The sequence below is a fragment of the Petaurus breviceps genome, unplaced genomic scaffold (genome assembly GCF_028583685.1).
Source record: "Petaurus breviceps papuanus isolate PSGF00001 unplaced genomic scaffold, PetGlider_PUasm1.0 91133, whole genome shotgun sequence".
NCBI lineage: Eukaryota > Metazoa > Chordata > Mammalia > Diprotodontia > Petauridae > Petaurus > Petaurus breviceps.
The window spans coordinates 30,492,189-30,517,631 of NW_027187419.1; positions in this window are offsets into that span (position 1 = coordinate 30,492,189).

Here is a 25,443-nt window from a genome sequence, read left to right on the forward strand (position 1 = left end):
CAGAAGTGTGGTATTGATGGGGTGCTTGGGATCTATGTTTGTGATATGTCTGTAAAATCAGTTTGTAAAATCATACCCTCCCCCCAGCCTCAGAGCCTTAACTCTGCCCCTTCCCCCTGCTAGCACTCTGCCCAGCAACAACTCATGAATTGTTTATTTCAGCTTGGAACAATAACAAGCTATTCTTATGAATCCTTCACAAAAGTATCTATAAACATTCCAGCTTAGGCAACTATTATCTCCCCCTTGTATAGTGTCCCACTGCACCCATGAATCCTTCGGTACCCTATCTCTAGGTTGACTCCTTGGTTACCTCAATGAATTCTTCAGGACCCCATCTCTGGGTTAACTCCTTAGCCTATTATCCACACACTGAGTCTCCGTTAGCCTTGGTTCCCCGACATCAATCTTATCAAACATGACACTGATGGGTGGCAGACTGGGCACTTCTCAGTCAGCCCTTGACCGCTAGCTGATTTAGTGACGTTTCAAGCCTAAAACCACACCTCCAGGTAGCCCCCCCCTTGGGCTTTTTCCCAGTGAATTATGGGCAATACGCCTGCACAGTTACATTAAAAGTGCATGTCCCTTTAAACACTGGCCCCACCTTAACTCCTCCCTAATCCCACCCTTAATCATCTAGTTATCATAATTGGGTTCTGCTATGGATTGTTCTATAAAAACCTTAATTCTACCCTTTAAGGTTGCAGGTCCCCTAAAGGGCTCTTGCCCGCTGTACAGCCTAACAATAAACTTGCAGGTCTCCTGAAGGACCCTTGCCTGCTGTAAAGCGTACAATAAACTTTTACAACTCTGACTCTAAGTTTGCTTGGGCCTACTGAATTCTTTCCAGACTGAATCGCAGGCTTTATGGTCTTAGATAAAGATTAGAGTGCCTACTGAACCTATAGCCATCCCTCATCAGTATAATGAAAATATTAAAGGGTAAGACACTGTAGTCCTGACTGGATTGTTATGTAATTCTGGGCAAGTCATAGGATTATTGGATTCAGAGTTAAAATAAGCCTTAAAGGTCATCAGTCAACCTCCTCATTTTATAGATGAAAAACCTGAGATACAGAGAGGTTCAATGATTTTTCTCAAAGTCAAGTATATAATAAATAGCTTAGCCAGGATTCAACCTCAGTCTTTGACCACAAATTCATTGTTCTTTGTATGCCACACCAAAGTGCTTCCCAACTCGTTCAATTTTATCATCTGTAAAGTGGAGATAATATATGTTGCTCATGGTTGTTGTAAGAATCAATGAAACAATTGGATAGAAAACATATGATAATCATAATGTGCTCTGTAAATCTCAGTAGAAATAGTCATCGTCATTATTGTTATTTTGTTATTATTATTTAGTGGATATGATTAGACATTGTCATGGGTCCTTATCTGGTTTATTCAGTTCTTCGTTCTAGCATGTTTATGTTTCCTTGATAAAGTGAGAATTGCTTGCCTTGGTAATTATTGCTATGTTGACTGCACATTGATGATGATTGATGATTAATGACAAAATAAATTTATATACCTGAGCTACACCCTTGAGCTTAATCTGCTATGAGCAGGCTTCAGAAGGCTGGTGAGCTTAAGAGGGACAGGGACCAGAAAGAAAGGCAACTTTACAGATGCTTAAACGTGGTTTCCTTAAAACAGGCCTGTATAACATATGGCCCTTGGGCCACTTGTGGTCTGCTAGTGTAGTTTGTGAAAAATGTAGAGGGTTGTAAAAGAAAGTAAAGATATAATGAGTGTTTTGTCTGTGCCCCTCTTAACCCACTTTCCTCTAGTCACTACTGGGCCCGTCATGTAACTTGGTGGGTGGGTTGCCACTGCACATTCCCTTCTATTTGTTATGTGACCCTCGGCAACCACCCCTGTCAGTTCATCTCTAGTCTGAGAGGGGCAAGAGTTATATCTTTTCACTGTGTTTTCTGTTACTGGAGCTGAATAGGGACAGAGTGAGTGCAGCCATGTGCTTGAGCAGCAACAATGCAGGGGTTTCTTCCCCTCCCTTGCTGTGTGGCCACCCTCCAAGTTACATGAGTAACTCATACTTTTTTTTTGGAGGGGGAAGGCAAGGCAATTGGGGTTAGTGACTTGCCCAAGGTTACCAGCTAGTAAGTGTGTCAGGTGTCTGAGGCCGAATTTTAAACTCAGGGCCACCTGACTCCAGGGTCTGTGCTCTATTCACCGTACCACCTAGCTCTCTCTAAGGTCAGACACTCAGTAAAGTATTTCTTTGTATATGAGCAATTGCTGTGAAGATTTTCTGGTTCTAACACTAAAGTTTTTGTAAAAATGGGTGAAAAAAAGAAATAGAAGAGTGAATTAGAACATACAGAGTAGACAAATAGATACTTGTTTACAAATTTACAAGAGACAGGATACTGTGCCTTGTTTGCCGAGAATAGCCTTTCTGAAGGGATATAATCTTCGTTGCCATATTGAATCAAAACATCCTGATTTAAGCAAATTGGGCACCGATGAAAAACAAATTAAAGTGTCCAAATTGTTGAACATCTTGGTGGGGAACGACAGTTTTTTAAGAAAGTAAACTCAGAAAATGAGGTGGCTACTAAGGTTACTTTTCAGATTTCTAAAGAAATTGCTTCTCCTTGGAAGTCTTACTGAAGTAAGTGACTTCATAAAGAAGTATTTGCTAACTGTGGTTTCTGTATTATGCCTGGATAAAAAAAGTGTTTGTGAGAAATAGTTTAATCATTAATTATACCTTTACTTGAAAAGTGGGCTGCTAAAAGCCTATCTGCAGCCCAAAGAAGTTAGCCTACTTTAATTTTGGCCCCTACCTACTGCCAAGTTGTGTAGGTCAGCCTTAAAAGAAGCCTGCTGTTGGGGTGGCTAGGTGGCACAGTGAATAGAGCACTGACCCTGGAGTCAGGAGGAGCTGAGTTCAAATCTGACATCAGACACTTAACACTTACTAGCAGCATGACCTTGGGCAAGTCACTTAACCCCAATTGCCCTGCCCTCCCACCCCCAAAAAGCAAAAAAAAAAAAAATGAATGCTGAAAAGTACCTTTACATGTAATTGGAAGAAAATAAATAACTATTAAGAGGGGAAAAAAGAAAAAAAACCCACCAAGAGACCATATAACAGCCAAATTTATATGTCTCCAGGAGAAATCTCAAGTGAAGGCATGAATCAAAAAGAATATGCTGCCCCTTCCCTCTTCCACCCAGATCATATTCAGGCTATAGAAATTCAGAACCTTGCTTATGGGCTTATATACATTATTATTTCAAATATGTTGTGTGTGACTATCATGGTGAAGTAAAAAAAACCCACTTTAATGTGAAGATATCTGCATCTAGAGAAAGAACTGGTCAATAGAAGTGTATATAGAATGATTTTGCAAACACACACATATTTGTGTTTAATGGTGGGCGTCTCTAGGATGGGGGGTGGGGGAAGGAGAGGGAAGAAAAAAAGAAATTTATATGATAATTTCATTATATATTTACCGTGTTTCCCTGATAATAAGACCTATCCCGAAAATAAGCCCTCCCCTTACTGTGTAAGATTCCTCGAAAATAAGCCCTCCCCCAAAAATAAGCCCTATTGAGATTGCTACTGTAGTGAAGGTGATCCCCTGCGCTACACGCTACATTAAGGTACCCTCTGTATGCACCGTCCCTCCCCCCCCGGGTGAAACGCACGCCACGCTCCGAGCTGCATCCAATCAGAGCTGCAGCAGTGAGTGCGTCATCCTGTTCTTCCCCAGTGATTTGCTTGCTGGCGCCATTGAGAGCAGTGCCGTGGAGGAGAGCTGAGGCAGGACAACATAAGCCCTCCCCTGAAAATAAGCCCTCTGGTGTTTTTCTTTCCAAAAAAAAATAATAAGACAGTGTCTTATTATCGGGGAAACATGGTAAAAGGAATATCAAGTTGTACATAATAGATTTGTAGTTTCATGTGCAATCATCTTTGTTATTATATATGTTATGGAAATGCTTCTTTTATTCCATAAATTTAAAATATAATAAATAAAAAATTTTTAAAAATGAATTCTATACAGTTTAGGTAGGGACTAGGCCAAGAGCTATTTATGGAGAAAACCCTCATCTAAACACATTAATAGAGTAAACAGGATTTCAGAAGAAATGATTAACATATATAAGAAAACAAATTGTTTTCAGGCCCTTTAGAAATACTTATTAACATACAAATAATTTATATGCTAATTGAAGAATTATTCTTATCTATTTATTGAAGCAGGTCTTCAAAGAGCCTCTACACTATTCAATAATACTTTGTTAACCGATATGAAGTTATGGAGTATGCTTGAAAGTAATAAAACTTAATTTCTTTAAAAATCATTCCTCCTTTTTCATGAAACTTAAATCTTGAGGGAGTACTTTATTTATTCATAGCCTTGTTTTATTAATAACTAGTCTTGTTGATGAAGTTCAGAGTCTCCAGGAGCCCCAAAAAACCAGAGTTCCGAGAAAGTTGTCTGGAATGAATTCACAGACTCAAACATTCTTTAAGTCAAGGTGGCAAAGATTAATTGTTATACTATATAGCAGGCAAGAGTTCTTATGGAACCTACTTCCTTAGAGGGGTACAGTTAAAGTTTATATAGGATAAACTATAGTAAAACATGTGCCAAATATGCACCTAGTTAAGGTGAGTTAGGGTGGGATTAGGGAGTGGTTAAGGAGTGGTCAGTTCTTAAAGGAGCATACACTTTTAATATCTACTGTGTAGGTATTTTACCCAGAGTTCATTAGGAAATAACCTGGGGGGCAGGCTAGGGGGAGGTGTAGTTTTAGGCCTGAAACATCACTAAATCAACTAATGGTCAGGGTTGGCTGAGAAATACCCAGGCTTCCCCCATCAATGTCTTTTAGACAAGATAAACTTAAGGGAGTATACACATGAATAAGTCTAGGATACATATGATGGGTCAGTGAGTAGTAAATATCTGTATGACCCAGCACACAGCTGGTCATTCTGTAGGTGCAGCTGGCTACTGCTATGTCAGAGAGATAAGTATTTTGCTAGGGCATGCTGCCCTTGACTGGAGAGAAAGTGCTTGAGACAGTGTTTTGAGGCTAGGGAGAAATGTGATTTTGGAACTGGGGTTGAAGCACAGGCACCCAAGCACCCCATCATTGTTATTGCCTTTTCTTTTAGGTCATATTCCCAAACTATTTTTTGTAACCTAACTGAAGCAAAGCAAACCACGACAGCAACTGTTTCTAATGATGTATACTTTATTCCACTTCTGAAGTCCCCACCAAGAGTTCGAGTCAGTTAACTAAGGACTAGATATAATAATAAATGACAATAATAATACTAATTCCTCATTTGTAGATGTTATTGTTTATTATTGTAGTTATCATGTACACTCTTAGTTATCATGCTGCAGCTTTTTACACCCTGAATCACTTTATTAAAGTTCTCCCATATTTCTGAATTCCCTATGATGAGGTGAGGCAGACAGGAGTGTTTGAGGCAGAGGGAGCAAACTGCATGCAAGACAGGAGGTAAGATGCAGGATGTGACCAGGGGAAAAGTGATGAAAGAAGACTATGCAGTGAAGCCCCCCACTGTGGACTTACCTGTGTGCCTTCACAAAGCACCACCAAGGAACCTGACAACTCTTCCCCCCCCCCCTTTCCTATTTTCTTTGCTCATCTGTATGGACTATGTGAATCCTGGAGTAGTTCTCCCCTTCCCCCCATTCTATAAAATTGTATTTAAACCTTTAATCTGGCCAAATGCCTTTGCCTCCTATGATGTAGGGTAATGCTGCCTCCCTGGGGGGAGGGGAAGGGGGGCAGGGCAGGGCTCACCACCTGGGCTCTGTTTCTCCCAAGTGGAAACAGGATCTGCTTGCGTTCGTCATCCCAACAAATGCCTTTCTTTCACTTGGAGAACTGTCCGAGTGAATTTCTTTCAGCACAATAAAACCCACACATCTACTCATCGTTTCAAATGGCACCTCAATATTTTGGGGTGCTGCTGAACTCATCATTTTCATTCATGATTTCTTGTGAAGGAAATTTATATTCAATCAATGTATCTTAATTTATTCAACTGTTTCTCTATCCAATTTGATTCAATAAGCACTCATTAATACATGCCAGGCACCAGGTTAAGACTGCAAGATACAAAAATGAAAACGTTCCTTGTGATCGCAGTTGGCCAGAACACTGAAAGCACAAGAGTGTTAAGGGCCTAGAGTCGTATAGTATGTGTCGGAGGAGGACTCGGACTCGGTATTCCTGGCTTTAAAGCCAGCTCTCTCTCCTCTATGCCCTGCTAGCTCACACACAGATGAAGAAATATAAAATAAAGAAAAAGTCAGTTTTTGGTGGGAGTGATAACAGTTGAGTTTCAGGAAACTTCTCATTTAAGAAATGCACTTGAGTTGATCCTCAAAGGAAGCTAGAGATTCCAAAAGGCAACAGTAAGGAGGGAGAACAATCCAGGTGGGGAGGACATCTACATCTATTTTGTTCCCAGTTTCATTGTCAACACAGAGGGCTTCTATGGTATTTGCCCATTACACCTGAATTCCATCAGGTTTTGAAATTTTGTATGGGATTTTATGGTCTCTTAGTGACAGGTGGTGCAGTCCACAGAGCACCAGGTTAGAAGTCAGGTGGATCTGAGTTCAAATCCAGCTTCAGACACTAGCTGTATGACCCTGTAGGGTTAATGGACCTTCCCTGTCCATTAATAGACCTATGTGACCACACGTGTCCCCTTTTTCCCTGGGAACAGGGGCCATGTTCTATACTATATTTTCCCATGGGGAATAAATGTTACATTTCTCTACCTTTTTACCAAGTTTTTTCTCTTCTCCCCATTTTCAATATATTGTACAAGACTCACATTTACCATGAAGACTTTGTAGATTAAGTCCCATAACTTTTACAAAGGCCATAGTTTTTATGAATAGCTATCATTGCGTAGGGCTCCAGGTGGTAGAATAGAGCATGGGCCTGGAGTAAAGAAGACTCATCTTCATGAATTCAAATTCGTCCTCAGAAACTTACTAGTTGTATAACCCTGGGCAAGTCACTTAACCCTATTTGCCTTAGTTTCCTCATCTGTAAAATGAGCAGGCCAAGAAAGTCCCAAATGGGGTCATGAAGAGCCAGGCATGACTAAAATGAGTAAACAATGATATACCATTGGTTATGGCACATTTATAAGCACATGTGTGTTTATAAATTTATAAGGCATATGTATGTTCTTATTTTTTTTTTGTTCTAATCATCCCTCATCTGCTCTCTTTCATTTCACAGTGAAATAAAAATTCCTTGAAATTCTAAGTGTCATCAGGGAAAGAGTACTCTCTTGTCCGATTAAGGAGGTTCAGGATTCGTGTGAATGGAACACTCGGCACTTCAAGAGATCCAATATAGTTTATTTAGAATATAGGCTAATGGGAAGGAAACTGGAGATAACAGAGTAAAAGGCTTAGAAATAGTAAAATAAGTATGTGTGATGACCAACTTTGATAGACTGGACTCCTCTCAGCAATGCAGTGATACAAGTCAATCCCAAAAGACTCATGATGGAGAGAAATATGTGCATCCAGAGAAAGAACTAGAAAGAACTAAGTTTATATCCAGGTGGAAACAAAATACCTGATCCTTTTCCTTCTCTTATTTGGTTTTATGTCCTCTTTACCATTTTTCATTCCAGCTGGTACAATCTGTCCTTATAACCTGACCAATGTATAATGTGAAAGTATTTACAGATTCTATACTTGACTATATGATGCCATGGGGGGAGGGGAGGGAGGGGGACAAAATGTGAAACTCAAGGAATTGTGGAATTGAATCCTGTAAACTAATAGGAAACAAACAAATTAATTAAATAAAAAAATTAAAAAAAGAAATAGTAAAATAAGAGCAACTATGATTAATATATATACTATTTACAATCATCACCAATGTGGGGAAGCACCAGCACCTAACCACACAAGCTGGAGAATCCTGGTACAGCCATCAGGGTCCTGCTCAGGAGGGTCCCAGGCAGGACGTCTCCTCCATGGGTGAGATTCCAATTTGAGGTCTGAATCTTACAGTTTAGTGCTGAGAACAAAGAAGGCATACCGCCAGGTGTTTTTAGCAAGCATTGTATCTTGTGTGAGGCCTGGGATGGAGGCCAATCCCTCCAAGGCCCCCCCAAGAGTCATGTTTCCTTGGAATGGCTAGTTCCAGGAGTTGGGAAGTTATCATATCTCTTCCTCAAGGACATGGCCGGGGTCCCAGGAGAAGAGCAGCCCTCATGTTCTCAGGATTCTCTGTTCCCAAACATGCTGGGGTAATAGAAAGGTCATATTGAGTTGGGGCCTTGGTTTGCATAATCTTATTCCTCACAGAGGGGCTTACCTCGCCCCTTCATCTCTGTGTGGGAAATGAGAGAGCCAGCTTTCAGTCATGGCTCTTTCAGAAACTTGGCTGTTGCAAGAGGCAGAATGTTGTAGTGGACAGAGAGCAGCACTTGGAGCTACTTTCAGATCCTGTCTGTGAAACTTAGTATGTCTGTAGGCAAACCATTATTAACATCTTTGAACCTCCATTTCTTTACCTGTAAATGAGATGATAATTGTAAAGCACTTAGTGCAGTGCCTGGTATACAACAAGTGATAGATAAATGTTAACTACTACTGGTATTACTTCTTCTACTGCTGCTACCATGACCACCACCACCACCACCACTCCTATTGTTGATGCTGCTGCTTCTACTGCTACTACAACCAGTACTATTTACCTCATTGGGTGATTGTGGGGTTCAAATGAGATGATGTATGTAAAGCATGCTGCTAATTGTACAATGTTGATTGTCCTTATTACTGAAGAACGCCCCAACTCTGTAGCCTGGCATTCAAGACTCATTCAAGATAATCTGGAATCATCTTACCTTTGTAGGTTTTAGGATTCTATTCCCCTTCATGTACTACTCAACACTTTAGTCAAACTGGACTTCTCATTGTCCTCCCCAGACATTACTTGTTCTTTCTCATCTTTACTCACACCTAGAATGATCTCACTTCTCCCTTCATTCCTCACCATGCCCAATGGAGGAGAGCTTCCTTGATTCCCCTCCCAGAAATGGTACTTCCCTAACCCTCACAGAATGTTTTGTTCATATTTTCCAAATGCGTTTTTGTTCTTTTTATTCCTTGTACATGTACCTTCTCCCCACTCTAGGCTATAAGCTTCATGAGGGCAGGACTTAGGAAAGTCTGTATGGCATTGTGGGAAGAGTACTCCAGTTAGAGTCAGAAGACCTGGTTTACTTGACCAAGACCAAGTCATATGGGTATTAAAATACTTGTATCACTTCCCTCCTAAGATTCTGGTGAGCAAAGTACTTTGACTACTTGAATGTCAAATATAAGCACAAGCTATTATCAGCAATTTTGTAGCTCTCCCAGCACAGTACAGAACACCTAAGAAGTACTCAATAGTTTGTGGAATTGAAATAAACACCACTTCTCTATAGCTGTTTCCTCACTTGTTTTGTTTGTGGTTTTTTTTTAAAGGAAGTTATACTGAATAATTTCTAAGGTCCCTCCTAGCTCTACAATTTTATAACTTTCTGACATTCTGAAGCACCTCAGACAGTTCTCCACACATAATAATAGTGTTAGAAATGTCATTGTTGAATTGTTTCCCTACCTAATAATACTTTAAGGATTTCAAATTTAAGAATTGGGGGAGTTTAAATTCCAAAGCATATGGAAGACAGTACCTTCAGACCTTTCTAGATTTATTTCAGTCTTAGTTCTGTTTGGGTTTGGCACTGGGAAATTAACAAGAGAGCTCACAGAAGACCCACGATGCATTTTGGGTCTTACAAAAAATGAAGGATTGGTAACAGAAAATCTCCAAATGATGTGGATTTGATTCCTTGCTCTCTTAGTCTACATATGAGAGGAAAGAAGAAAAATTTAGATTTTTTTTTCCAGAAGAGGACGTGGTTGATTGAATAGTAGATGGTTCCAGAGAATTGATTTCTTTTGCAATACATTACCTAACCTTCCTTATATATTAATGTGACATCCCATGTAAGTTCAGGTGCCGGATATTTCTTATTTAACCTTAGGTCTAAGTCTCTCAGAAAGAATCAAAGACCACCAACACCCACTTGATGCTTCTTCCTCTTCACCTCTCTTAAACATGGTTCAAACTTGTTCTGTTTCTCAGACTTGAGCTGTCCTATTCTTTTAGTGGAAACTGTGTACCTCACCTGGTTGCCATGGTTACTGGGGGCTTGAGAATGCCCAATGAGTCATCTTACTCTCTTGGCAACAAACACAAAGGACTTAATCCTGTCTGCAGAGATGGAACAGGTCTGTCTACTTTCTTAGTCTTCCTGTTGTTCTAAAATGGTGACCTCACCAGGTCCTAGAAAAACTCCTTGTAAATAATAAGAAACCGTTTCTTTTAAAGAAATGGGAGGGTTTTCTCTAATACTTGGTTCTCTTTTACCTACTAATAGAGAAAGCATAGAGCAAAAGTTTGCCATTTTTGAGGTCTGTCTTGCTTGCCAACATCTTATTCAGGGAAGATCTTCCAAGTCCAATCAATCACTTGAGCCCAATGAGTATGTTCCCTAAAGTCCCAAATGCTATTTGCAATTAGATTGACTAGGACTCCTGAGTGACTGTGAACGATCAGGAAAAAACTGAAAGGGTACAGAAGGGGAGAAGAGTCCTCTAGGCCTGAACTCTACTGGCTTCTAAGGCTAGAGATTTATTGACTTTTTTTTTTAAGTAGGTAATCAATTTACAAAGGAATTTGGAAGTACCTGGGGCAAGAGCAATTGATTTAGAGCCAGAGGTTCAAATCCTGGCTCTGCTACTTAGCTCCTCTGTTCTTATGGATGAGGGTAGGTGGGTGGCGCAGTAGATAGATACTGAGCCTGACGTCAGGAAGATTCATCTTCCTGCGTTCAAATCTGGCCTCAGACACTTGCTAGCTGTGTGACCCTGGGCAAGACATTTAATCCTGTTTACCTCAGTTTCTTCATCTATAAAATGAGCTGGAGAAGGAAATGGCAAACCACTCCAATATCTTTGCCAAGAAAACCCCTAACAGAGTCATGAAGAGATGGACATGATGGAAAATAAGCGAACAACAACAAACCATGAAGGAGTCTCATGCCTCCTTACCTACCTCCCAGGTTTTTGTTTAGCAAAGTAACATTGTTGGATTAGATGATTTCTAAGGACCCTGACATCTCTAAATCCTACAGATGCCTTTTATTAAAAGGCAGTATGGTACAGTATAGAGAACGGTGGATTTGGAGACCACAACCTTGAATTCAAAATCCAGTTCTGTATCAGTCCTGTGACCCAAGACAGTTCACTGCACTTTACACCTCTCTGAATCTCAGTTGTGCATCTATAAAATGGGCATAATAATAATCCCATTACCTTCCTCAAAGGGTTGCTATAGTGAGCAAATGAAATCTTGTATGTAAAAGTATTCTGTAAGCTTCAGACCCATCTACCACATGGAGTTGAAATGAAAATTAGAATGATAATACACCTGGTCCCAACTCAGCTAGAAATGTCCTATCTGCCTCAGGGGGTCCCTAGGAGGACAGGGCTTAATGTCAAACACATCAGGATTGATGTTTAATGAGAGTTTCCATTTTAGATCTTAAAGTACTAGAGGAAATTGAACAATTATCCCACTACCTTTGTTTAATGCACTAGTTCAATGTCAATTTGGTATATCTATTAATTAAATATTTCTTATGCATAAACTTTTCATAACTTTAGAGATGGAATAGATTTCAGTGGTCAGATTAGGAAACTGAGACCCAGGTCCTCTGACTCTAAATCCAATTTTCTTCCCACTGGACCACTCTGCCTCCCTAACTAAAGGACTGAGTAAGTGAATGATGTTCTTATATAAGTCATTTGTTCCTTGTCTAGAAAGGAGGGTGGCCAGGCAGAGAAGGCGCTGAGTTGGAACACCAGCCTCATCAGTTTCCTCTTTATCAGGAACTCTAGGGAGAAGAGAGAAGGGAAGGAAAGAAGTTGTGGTAACATCTTGTTCAAAGAAGGTGCTTGGGTTATCTGGGGATTTCAGTATCCCAGATTGACCCCTGTCTCTCTGCAGCTCTGAATAATTTAGAACTGCCTGTAAAACAAAATTGGCAGCTACACATCCTCACTGTGTTTCTAAGGCTGTTTTCTGGGGCATGGCTCTCTGATTGGATGAGCAAGTTGATCAGTTAAGTCTGATTACTACCTATTCATCACCAAGGTCCCATGACTCTTGAGTTCTGCTACTGACTTAAATTGGCAGCCCCAAAACAGACATGTTTCATTTGAAGAGAGAAAGAAGTTATGTCCTGTCTGTTTGGGAAGAGAAAGGAGTGAGTGTCCTTTACTCCTTCCCACTCTAGTCTTAACTGAGGGGAAAATGTTTCTGTGATTGCTCTTATGCTCCTTGATGGATTCATCAGGTAGAGTAGAAAGGGCATGAGAGGATTTGGAATCATGAATCCTGCCTCAACCACCTATTAGCCCTGTGATTATGAGTAAATCACCTAACCTCTCAAAACCTCAATTTCCCTAACTGTAAAATGGAATAGCAATTCTTATATGATCTATCTCACAAAATGTTGTACGGAGAGCACATGGCAAACCTTAAGGCACTATATAAATATGTTTATTATTATAATTAGCAGAAATAGCTCACACATATAGCTCTTTAAAGTTTACAAATCTCTCTTTCTCTACATATATACATATATGTATGTATATAATCTCATTTGATTATAATGCCAACTCTGGCATGAATGCTCTAATTATCCCTATTTTATGCATTAGAAATGATAGTTCCATCCTCTTAGGCCAAGTAGAGGACTCTCATCCACAAAGCAGAGTCCATTTTGGCAGTAATTAAGGATGATCCTGTGAAAGTCTTCTTCCTCCCTAGCCTGCTTATACAACAGAATCATGTAATCGTTGGTAGAGACTCTGGACTCTGGAGATAATTTAGACCAACCTCTTCATAATGAGTATGAATGACCAGAGAGCAAGAGTGACTTGACAAAGTCCCCACAGATAATTAAGGACAGAACAAGGAATAGAACCTAGATTCCCCAACTCCCACTACACCTTCCACTCTACTTTGCATATGAAACAATTTCCCTGTCAGACTTTCGGACTTAGAGAATGACTAAGATATGTTTTATTTTGTCTAGAGGTCATTAAAAATCGGATAAATCTTAATCTAATTGTGATGGTTAAGCTGTGATCTTGTCTCAAGGTAGGGGCATGAACTAGAGGATCTCTTGAAGTCTAGTCTCCTTCCTTTCCTCATAGAGATTTTTCTCTCTGGTAGTTACCACTTATTTATTCATACATACATATGCATACACACATATATCTATACATATACATATATACATACGTAGACATACACACACCCATACACACATATACACTTATTGATGTCATAATGTGGATGGATGTTGGCCTGAGAATCAGGAAAACCTAGTTTTAAGTGTTGCCTCTGACATACAGTAGCTACTCCATCATGTGATAGATAAATTCTCAGGCACCCAGACAACTCTCTGTGGATGTATATTACAGTTGAGTTGCCAATTTGCTTTGGTGAAGGCATTTTCATCCTTGGAGATCCAGGCATAGATGAAATCACAGGCCCTGACCAAAAATAAGGGGGGGGAGTTTATATATACATTTATATATATACATATATATATACATTTATATATATGTGCTTAGTGAATAATGTTTAGCTATTGGAAGAGGCAAAGAAGAGAAATTTATTCCTTTCTTCATCAAATATTCGTAGAATATTTTGTACTGAGCACTAAGTTAGGCTCTAAATATTTCATTAAACTTACCAGCTGAGTATGAATTTCTTATTTCTCAAAAGTGTGCTGTTGGGGCGGCTAGGTGGCACAGTGAGTAAAGCGCCTGCCTGGAGTCAGGAGGACCTGAGTTCGGTTCTGGCCTCAGACACTTAACACCCACAAAACAAACAAACAAACAAAAACTAGCTGTGTAACTTTGGGCAAGTTCCTTAACCCCAATTGCCTTCCAAAAGGCAAAAAAAAAGTGTGCTGTAAATTTGGAAGTTGATATAGAGTTCAATGCCTAGATCTGCTACTTACTAACTAAATTAATTTGGACAAGCCACTTTACCCCTGTGGGTCTCAGTTCCCTCCTCTGGTAAATGAGTGGTTTGTATTTGATCTCCAAAGTTCCTTCCATTTCCAACATTCTGTGATTCTATAATTGCACCAAGTATATGGTCTTTTTCTTCCTCTGAGGAATGTTCACCAAGTTCACTTTGGGGCAGTGGCATTGACATTGATCTCTGTCTCAGCAGGTCTAGATCTTTGCAAGGTGTGATGTCTTGACTGACAAATCAATCCACCACTGGTTGAGCAGGTTGCCCACAGATTTGGTTTATCACTGGACCATGCTACTGGTTAACTTGGTTAATTCCATCTCTGGATACTCATTCACCTGAGAAAGAATAAACATAGAGGAGACATAAGAAATGAGGTGACTTGTATTCATGGACACATGGTAGTCCAGTTGGAGATAGGGTCGAATATTTCTTCTCCACCCTAGGAATTCACAGCAATCATCTTCATTGAAAGCCATGGGGGGGGGGACGCTGGGGGAAGAGAGAGACAGAGAGAGACAGAGAGAGAGAGAGAGAGAGAGAGAGGAGACAGAGAGAGAGGAGACAGAGAGAGAGAGACAGAGAGAGAGAGAGAGATTGTCTCCTTGAAACTTTTGTATGTGTACTTGGGTTTGGTTTTGCTGAGTTATTTTTCTTTATTGAATCAATGGTCTTTCCAGCTCCTCAGAAGACTTTTCATTATCACATAGTACCAGCCCTTCAGTGACTCATATTTGAAACTGACGCCTTAAATTTTCACATGTTGCATAGAAACAAGCTATTACTGTTGAGTGATTTTTCAGTTGTGTCTATTTGTGACCCCTTTTTTGCATATTCTTTGTAAAGATACTGGAGTGGTTTGACATTTCATTCTCCAGCTTGCTTTACAGATGGGGAAACTGAGATAAAGTTATAGCTAGTGAGTGTTTGGGGATGAATTTGAGCTCAGGTCTTCCTGACTCCAGGCCTAGCACTCTATCTACTGTGCCAGCTAGCTGCCTTTGGAACAATGCAGTATAAGAGAATATTCCATATAACCTTCTTGCAAGGGCAAATCCAAACATGATATAAGGATTAGAGTTTTTTCCGTTACTAACATTAAGTGCTTTGAAAATCTTTAACCAAAATGTATAAAAGATGTTATCAGGGAAGGTGAGACTAAAAAAAGAACCAGTCTGGTCATGTAGGGAGAACCAGGGATAACTGTTGGCAGCCTGCAGGCTGCATTCAGATCTACCCAAAGTGAAGAGAATTCAAGGAAGGCCCTCAGACTCTTGGGTGGACTCCCTAGGGAAATTTTATGAGAAAACACAGGATAAGAATCACAGAGGATGGTTATGACTTACTCCATTGAGGCCATCCTCCACAGCGATGAGATCCCAGATCCACTGGAGAGTTGGATTTGTGATCTATAGCAATGCCCTCCTCCTGCCCCCATAGCCTCATACATGAATTCCCTCTATAGTATCTTTGACAAATGGTCATCTGACCTCTACTTGAACACCCCCATTAGAAGAGAACTCAGGTGTCTGATTTTATTTGGTAACGGAGCAAGTTCTTCCTTGGGTTGAGCAAATACCTCCCTGTAGCTTCCATCCATTGTTCCCAGTTCTATCCTCTGGGGGCAAGCATAATTAGTCTAATCTCTTAGTCACATGACATACTTCAAAATACTTGAAGTCTGCTGTATCCTCTTTCTTTCTCTAGATGAAACAAGGTCAGTTTTCTCAACATTTCCTCACATGAAAAGGTGTTGGACTGCCTTCCTCTGGACATATTCCCAGCAAGTCGATATCCGTATTTGTTCAATGCATGAAGGAATGACTGATTTGCTCTCAGTTCCAGGACTAATGTCCCTGAGACATCACACGTGAGGGCTATGAGAAAGACACAGGGAATGACTGGCTGTTGGCCAGTGATCTGAAGAGCCTGGCTCCTTCACTGCCTCTTCCCCTCATGGATTGTTCCACATTTGTCTTCACTCAAACAGATGTCTCATTTCTGAATGCCAGTTTCCCAGGAAGAAGCATTCATAACAACAGCAATAATAACATTAGCCTGGCAAATCTTACAGCACTTTCATATCCATTATCTCATTTGATCCCTACAAAAACCCCGTGAGGCAGGTTCAAAGCCATGTGCTCTGTCTCTGAACTAGTTAGAGTGATCGCATCAAATGAACCTGACTCTGGCTCACACACACACACCAAAAAAGAAAAGTTGAAGAGAACATGTTAAGGCCTGATGTCATGTGGCTTTAATTTCCAAAAATCTCAGGAGGGCAATGACATAACTGTGAGCATAGAGGGATTGGGAAGGAGGGATGACAGATCTTTCTTTGATTTTATGAAATTCAATTCTATAAGCATTTATTAAGCACCTACTATGTGCCAGATATTGTCCTATGTCCCAGGAGCTGAGAATGTAAAGATAAAAAATGAAAGCACTTTTGCATTCAAGGAGATTTTACTTAGGGGATACAACAATTCTGCAGAAAAGTAAATACAAAGTCATTAGCTTTCATGCCATTGTTTATTGGCACTAGTTTCTCAGAGGAGGAGATAATTGGAATTTGAAGCAATCATGCACTGGTACTTCTGTTAAGGAGAACATTTAGTAAAATATAAAGCAATATACAAAAATGTGGACAATAATGGAGGTGATGAAGTGTGTTGGAGCGCACTGAACTTTCATCTCTGATAGGATCTCAGGAAACCCAGGGGAACAAACCATAGCAAGGGGGGCAGGAGAAAGAAAGGAAAAGCAGGTATCCGTGAGCCAGCGACATTGACTTCAGCCCTCTCTGAATTTCTGGCACCCTTGGGTGGTATTATCTGTGGCTAACACCCAGAACTGGCTCTCAGGATTTGTCAAAGACTAGTCAAAGTGAACAGAAGCTCCAGGACGGGCTCTGGGGCTTACTAGCTGTCACATTCCCAAGCCTCCTGGAGTGAGTCGGACGGGTACCACAGCTGAGGGGACATAAGCTAATCCAGACAGACAGTCACCCTGGGAGACAATGGGTGAGAAGAAGGAGATGAAACCTTTCAGAAGTGGTTCGAGCTTCATTGAGGCATGGTTAGGAGACTTTCTGGAGACAGCAGTGCTGATTGTCAGGTAGTACCATAGCCTGCAGTCACAAATAGATTTGTGATGCATCTGTTTTCAAGTAGTAACATTCCCCAAACTCACTACTCAGAGTCCCATAGAGGGGATGAGATAATATAGAGGACATAAAACTGACGTAACAGACATTGTCTCCCATCCTTGAGGTTCTAAATGGGGCAATACATAGAAAACATAGGCAAAACCATGCAGACCAATCAATCCACAAGCATTTATTACTATGTATTATTACTAAGGTACTCACCAAGTACCAGGATAATCTTGGGGATGCAGAGACAACGACAAAACAGTCCCATTCCTCAAATAGCTTACATTCTAGCAGGGAGATAAGACTCACTGAGGAGTGGGGAACAGAAAGGGAACTTGGCTCTAGGCCTGTTTGGGGATCATGGACCCATCGTTGTTGCTGCTGTTTAGTCATTTCAGGCATGTCTGACTCTTCATGACTTCCTTTGGGTTTTCTTGGTAAAGATACTGGAGTAGTTGTCATTTCCTTTTCCAACTCATTTTCCAGATGAGGAAACTGAGGTGAATGGAGTTAAGTGAATTGCCCAAGGTCACACAGCTAGTAAGTGTCTGAGGCCAGATTTGAACTCAGGAAGATGAGTCTTCCTGACTCCAGGCCCGGCCCTTTACCCACTGTGTCACCTCGCTGCTGAATGGATTCATTGTCACTCCCTTTCCACTAGCAATGGCTATACTGATTTGGTTACTATTCTCTGAGCAAGAGGCAAAATGAGGAAATGGGGAGGGACACGAACAATGGAAGGGCAAATTAAAAAACCATAGGACTGGAGCTGCAGGACTTATCTATAGCCAGGATAGAGATAAGGAGCCTGAGGCACAGTGAGAAGTCCCTTCCCTCATTCTAAGGCCACTGGTATTTTCCACTGTACTCCTCTCACAGCTTTTTGGTGTAGCCTGTTTCCTAGTGTGTGGTCAGATGAGATGAGGCATGGCCTGGGGTTCACAGGCCAACTAGACATGAGAATTAACCCCTCCAATTCTGAGAAGCAATATACTACTCATGAATTTATGACACTCTAGGGGTGAACTCAAGTGGACACTGGAGTGAAAAGAACCTAGCCCCTAAGTTCACTTCCCTATTAAATGGAAACCTTTACCAAAATTCTGATCTGATACCTCATCATGGCATGGAAACAATTCTGAGTTCTTTGGTTAAATGTAATTCTATTTGACAAGAATTTAATGAGTGTTTTACTTTGTGCCAGTCAGTGTGCTAGGCTCCATGTGAAGACAGCATTGTAGAGGAAGACAAGCTCTGACAAATTCTGCAAAACCAGAAAAGCCTAAAGCATAATTCCAAGAACAGACTATATTGTCTGTCCGTGACAAGCCTAATTCAGCACAGAGAAGCTCCTTACCAGAAGGCTGGCCATAAGGCAACTGATGCGGTTTTTTTTTTTCATTATGGTGACTCATGAAATGGATAAAAATGCACAGTGACCTTCAGTCCTTTGTGATTCTCTTCCACTTTTTCAAGTGATGACAACAGAATAGGGAAGAGGGTAGTAAGAACTGCCCAGACTATCAACAAACACACATTTAATAGATGGTACTCCATTTATAATCTTTGTCCAACAACCAACAATGTGATGCATTTCTGGGGGACTGAGCCACATCCAGGCTGATGTTCTTGCTATGAATGAAACCGAGGCATATTAAGACATTTCATTTAAATATAAGGATGTCTCATGGACTGTTAATAATAGTCAATAATAGTTAAACATTTATTATGTGCCCACTATGTACCAAGAACTATGCTAAGTGCTGGGGATACAAATGCAAAAAGAAAGACAGTTCCTGCCTTCAAGGAGCTTATAGTCTAACCGGGAAAGACAAAACTCATAAGTGGGGGGAAGAAGAAGGTACCTGATAAGAGGGCATGGTGAGGTCAGTCAGAGAAATCCCAAAGTAGTACAGCCAGAAGAGAAATGAAGAAGTGTCTGAGCTAGGGCTCTCTCCTTAAGTGGAGTTGAGTAAAGGAGAAAACAGAACAATCATTATATACTTACTATGTGCCAGGCATGGTGCTTACTGCTGAGAGTACAAGTACAAATCCAGTAAAATAGTTCTTGTCCTCAAGCAGCTTATGTTCTAGTGGAGGAAGGCAACACATACAGGGATGCTATAAAGGTTAGGATGACTGGGAATATCATGGAGGCCTGGGTCTGGGCAAGATGTGGCAAGAGCTCATCTATTTGAACTTAGAATCTCAAGGGAGAAACATATTGTTGTGGGGGGAAACAGAGAGGATGATGGCTAGGGTACCTGAAGCATGGTATGGAGTTGGATGAGGAATGGAGTTCTGGTTCTGTACAAGATAAGGCAGAAGCTCACAATCAGGGCCAAGCATCCAAGGGGCTGAAGTTGTTTCATCACATGCCCAAATAAAGCAAGAAATAGCATTTTCTGAGATAGTTGGTCATCTTACTCTGCAGGGCTCATAGTTAATGGCAGCAGACAGACCACCATGAAGATAATGACATAGCCTATGTGCCAACAATCAAGTATGGAGAGATGGAGGACTCACAGTAATCCTCCAAACTTGGCTAATATAATATTAACTGCTATGCTCCATCATAAATAAGGTTTGCAAAAGATTTGCCTTACAATAGCCCTGTGACTCAAGGTGTGTAAGTATCATTTTTAGGTGTCAAAATGGCAGTTCAGAAGGCCAAGGGGCTTTGTTAAGGTCATGACTAATACTTGTCATAGTGGGATTCAAATGTAAATCTCTCCTGACTCCAAGACTTTCCAGTACAAATTACCATCTCGACATGTATCTTGTTGCTGAGTGACTTTATAATAAAGTAAGATCAAGGGGAAAATGGAAAAAAAAACCCCACAAAAAACTTCTTTGATTCTCACCACTCTAACCTAAAGGGTATTAAACTGAAAAGTAAAATAGAGGGAGAAAATATCCTACATATGTGCATATATACATACACATATATATGTGTGTGTGTATATATCTATATTTATATATCTATATATCTACCAAGCTAGATACAATTCTGTAAAGAGTTACTACAATGTAGGAAACAAAACAGTAGAGATGTCCAGAAATTTACAGGAAATAAAATCCAAGAAAGAAACCAGCAGTGAAAGCAATGACTTCAAACATATCTATATATACACAAAGTATGGACAGCAGGCAAGGTGAACTGGAGATCTTAACTCAAGGAAGCAAATTTGACATCACAGGCACTAATGAGATAGTGGGATGGGACCCCAACTGGGGTATGACCCTGGAATGATATAACTCATTAAAAATAAACAGCCTAGATAAAAGGAGGCTGTGAAGGGACAGGCTGAGATTTGACTTATATTTAAAAAATATATCCATGTGATGAAAACCAGGAACAAAGTTGGGTATGGAGTAAGTGAGGGGAAGACTATTTGAGTGAAGATTGTGACAGAGAAGTATTTTTGTCATGGCAGTGTGCTCCAGACTACCTAGAAGGAAAAAAGGAAATAATTGAGGATCAAAGGAAACAATCCGACATAGAGACACGATATTGTGGTAATGGGGGACTTCAATTATGTGGACATTTGCTGGAGTTCTCTCTCTGCCGAAAGCAGAGCAGCTAATAATTTCCTGGCTTGTCTTGAGAACTTTATCTTTCAAAAGGGTAGTTCCTCTACTTTGGTTCTTGTTTTCACCACCAAGGAAGAACCGATTGCTGAAGTAGAAATGATGGAATCCTTGGGGAAAGTGAACACACTATATCCTAACTTGTCTAAGAGGGAGAGGGAAACTGGGTATGGTCTGATATACATCTGAGATTTTAGGTTTCAGAGAAAGGATAGGCATCATTGTATGGATTAAAACTCTTCTGGATAAGTTTATCCCAAAAGGGAGGAGTTCTGAAGAATGGAGTTTTAAAGATACAAAGAGAAACAATCCAGAAGAAGAGAAAATGGGGAATTGACTGTAAAGGCAGATGTGCAAGGAGCTAATCAATTGGGTTAGATTTTTAAAAGACATGAACAGAAGAAGAAAAAATGGCAAGTAATGAAGGATGAATATATAAGCACAGCACAGTCCTTGTAAGAATGCATAGTGGCAGGAGTGTTGGTACACACAATGATATAAGGTTGGCAAAAATACTGAGGGTAACAAAAAAGATTTTTTAGATATATTGGAGAAAAGAGGAGACTCCAAAATGAGATAGGGTCAGAGCCAAAGGTAGCTGGGATAATGGTAACTGAGGATGGCAAGATGCTCAGCTCTTACTTTTCTTACGTTTTCTCTGCTAAGGAGGATAAACTTTGTGCTGGAAAGGATGGAACAAAATTGTCTAGTAAGTATTTGAATGAGAAGATAAGCATGGCAATAGGAAGAGAGCATAGATCTTCTCCTACTGTATTCAAGACAACTGGGCCAGGCCAACTTGTTCCTTGGTACTGAATGAACTGGCAGACATGACTGCTGAGCAGTCACTGTAATAGTTTTGAAAGATCATGAAGAACAGCAGTATTTCAGGACTGGGGAATGGAACATGCCTCAGTATTCAGAAACAGAAAGAGAACAGTTAAAAGGAGATGCCAATGAACTCTACTTATTTTTTCTAAAAAAAAAAAAGAATGGTAAATAGAGAAAAAGAAATGGGGAATCACAAAGAACAGGTACAGTTTCCTTAAGAACAGAACATTCTTAGAATAACCTCATCGGCTTCTTTTGACAGTTACTAGTGGATTAGAAAAATTCTGTAGATAGAGTTCACCTAGTTTTTAGCAAAACATTTGACAATCTTGCATACTGTTCTTGTGGAATATACGGAGAAAAGTGGGAGAGGCAATAGTTCAGAAGTAATACACTGGCTGTCCCCCATCTCTGGAACACTCTCATTCTTCAATCTCTGTCTCCATTCTTCTGTGTTTTCTTAAATTCCAGGTAAACTTTCACCTTCTACAGGAAGGCTTTCCTAATTCCCCTTAATCCTGCTGCCTCCCCTCTGTTAATTGTTGTTGCCTTGTGGTGTTTGACTCTCTGAGGCCCCATTTGGGGTTTTCTTGGCAAAGATACTGGAGTGGTTTGCCATTTCCTTCTCCAGCTCATTTTACAGATGAGAAAACTGAGGCAAACAGGTTAAACATCTTGCCCGGGGGCCCATGGCTATTAAGTATCTGAGGCCACATTTGAACAAAGCCTTCCTGACTCCAAGCCCAGTGCTTTGAGATTCACTGTGCCACTTGGCTGCCCCATTTATCCCATATATATTTGTTTACACATAGTTGTGTGCATGGGGTCTCCCCATTAGATCGTGAGTCTTTTAGAACAGGAGATGTCTGCCTTTCTTTGTATCCCCAATTCTTAGTACAGTAATTTGTATGTAGAAGGCACTTAATAAATGTTTATTGACTGGCTGATTGAGTAACTACAATTATGTGAATTTAGAACTTGTTGAAACTTGGTTGTAATAATGACTACTACTTAGAGTAATCATTAATGAATCTCCGTCCACTTAGAAGGAGAACTGTACTGTACCCCTGGGGATCTGTGCTTGTTTCTCAGCTGTATAGAATTGGCTTGAATAAAGGATAGATAGCATATTTATCGTATCTGTTGATGGCGCAAAGCTGTGAGAGACAGCTAATACACTGGACAAAAGAATCAGGATTCAAAAAGATCTTTATGGGCTGAATCTATTAAGATGAAATTTGAGGAAGTTATTTGAGTCAAAATAAATAAACATTTATTGAGTGCTTACTATTTACCAGGCACTGTGCTAAATACTGGGAATACAAATACAATAAAGAAAAACAACCTTTGCCCTCAAATAATTTACATTCTAATGGAGGAAGACTACAAGTAAAAAGAAACAAAAAAAGAATGTGTAGGGGTGGGGAAAGGAGGCACTTACATGGAAGCATGATGGAGAAAATTCAGAAAGCACATTGGAACATAGAGAAGAATGACAACAGAACTGACCTGATCACTTTCTTTAAAACAGAGCACCAGGAAAGAATTGACCAATTAGAGGGGCTCCAGAGGCAGTGTGTATTTCCAGCATAAGAAAGTCATGAGCAGGCCAAATGGATAAGGAGGTACAAAACTTAGCTGAAGAAAACTCCTTAAAAAGTAAAATTGGCTAAATGGGAAAGGAGGTACAAAAGCTAACTGAAGAAAACAATTTGTTAAAAATTAGAATTGGGCAAGTAGAAGCTAATGACTCTAGGAGGCATCAAGAATCAGTCAAACGAAATCTAAAGAATGAAAAAATAGAAGAAAATGTACAATGTCTCATTGGAAAAGCAACTGACCTGGAAAATAGATCCAAGAGAGATAATTTAAGACTTATTGGTCTACCAGAAAGCCATGATGAAAAAAAGTCTGGATATAATCTTCCAAGAAATCATCATGGAAAACTGCCCTGAGATCCTAGAACCAGGGGGTAAAATAGCCATCAAAAGAAGCCACCAATTACCTCCTGAAAGAGATCCCAAATTGAAAATGCCAAGGAATACTGTAGCCAAATTCCAGAATTATCAGGTCAAGGAGAAAATACTGCAAGCAGCCAGGAAGAAACAATTCAAATATTGCAGAACTACAATCAGGATCACACAGGACCTTGCAGGTTCTATGTTAGAAGATCAGAGAGCTTTAAATATGATATTCCATAAGGCAAAAGAATGTGAACTACAACCAAGGATCAACTACCCAGCAAAACTGGGCATAATCTTTCAGGTAAGGAGGTATATATTAAATGAAATAAGGGACTTCCAGACCTTCCTGATGAAGACCAGAGCTCAATGTAAAATCTGATCTTCAAATACAAGACTCAAGAGAGGCATAAAACGGTAAACAGGGGAAAAAAAGCATTTTATTCAATAAGGGCAAACTGTTTACATCCCTACATGGGAAGATCATACTTGTAAATCTTGAGAACTATATCTTTATTATGACATTGAAAGGGGATATACATAGACAAAGGGTATGTGTATAAATTAACTGATGTGATGATAAAAAAAACCTAATTAAGGGTGAAAAGGGATTGTAATGGGAGAAAAGGAAAGGAGGAGGCAGAAAAGGATGTTACATCACATGAAGAGGCACAAAAACACATGATAGTAGAGGGAAAGAAGGGAGGGAGATGAGCATTGTTTGAACTTTACTCTCACTGGATTTGGTTCAATGAGGGAATAACATACTTAATTAAGTCTAGAAATCTAACTTGTCCTACAGGCAGTAGGAAGGGGGAGGTGAAAGAAAAGGGAGGAGGTGTTAGAAGGGAGGGAAGAAGTAGTCAGAGAAAAGGGAAAGAAAAGGGAGTGGGGCTGACAGAAGGGATGGAAGATTAAAGGAGGCAATGGTCAAAAACAATACTCTTTTGAGGAGGAAAAGGGAGAAGGGAGAAATAAAAGCATAAACAGGGTGGGAGGGGTGGGAAATAGGATGGAGAGAAAGACACAGATAGTAAACATAACTGTGAATGTGAATAAGATGGACCCTCCCATAAAATGGAAATGGATAGCAGAATGGATTAAAAACCATAATCCTACAATATGTTGTTTACAAGAAACACATTTGAAACAGGAGTATAGGCACAGGGTAAAAACTATAGTAGAATATGTTATGCTTCAGCTGAAGTAAAAAAAGCGGGGGTAGCAACCCTAATCTCAGACAAAGCAAAGGCAAAAATAGATATAATCAAAAGAGATAAGGAAGAAAACCATATTCTGATAAAAGACACCATAGACAATGAAGTAATATCGATACTAAACATATATACACCAAGTGGCATAGCATCCAGATTCTTAGAGGAGAAGTTAAGGGTATTACAGGAAGAAAAAGACAACAAAACTGTATTAGCAGGGGACCTTAACCTCCCTCTTTCTGAACTTGATAAATCTACCCTCAAAATAAACAAGAAAGAAGTTAAGGAAGTGAATATAATTTTAGAAAAGATAGATATAGTAGACCTCTGGGGAAAATTGAACAGGAATAGAAAGGAATATATCTTTTCCTCAGTGGTACATGGCCACATACACAAAAATTGACCATATACTAGGGCATACAAACCTCACAATCCAGTGTAGAAAGGCAGAAATATTAAATGCATCCTCTTCAGATCATGATACAATGAAAATTATATGTAATAAAGGGCC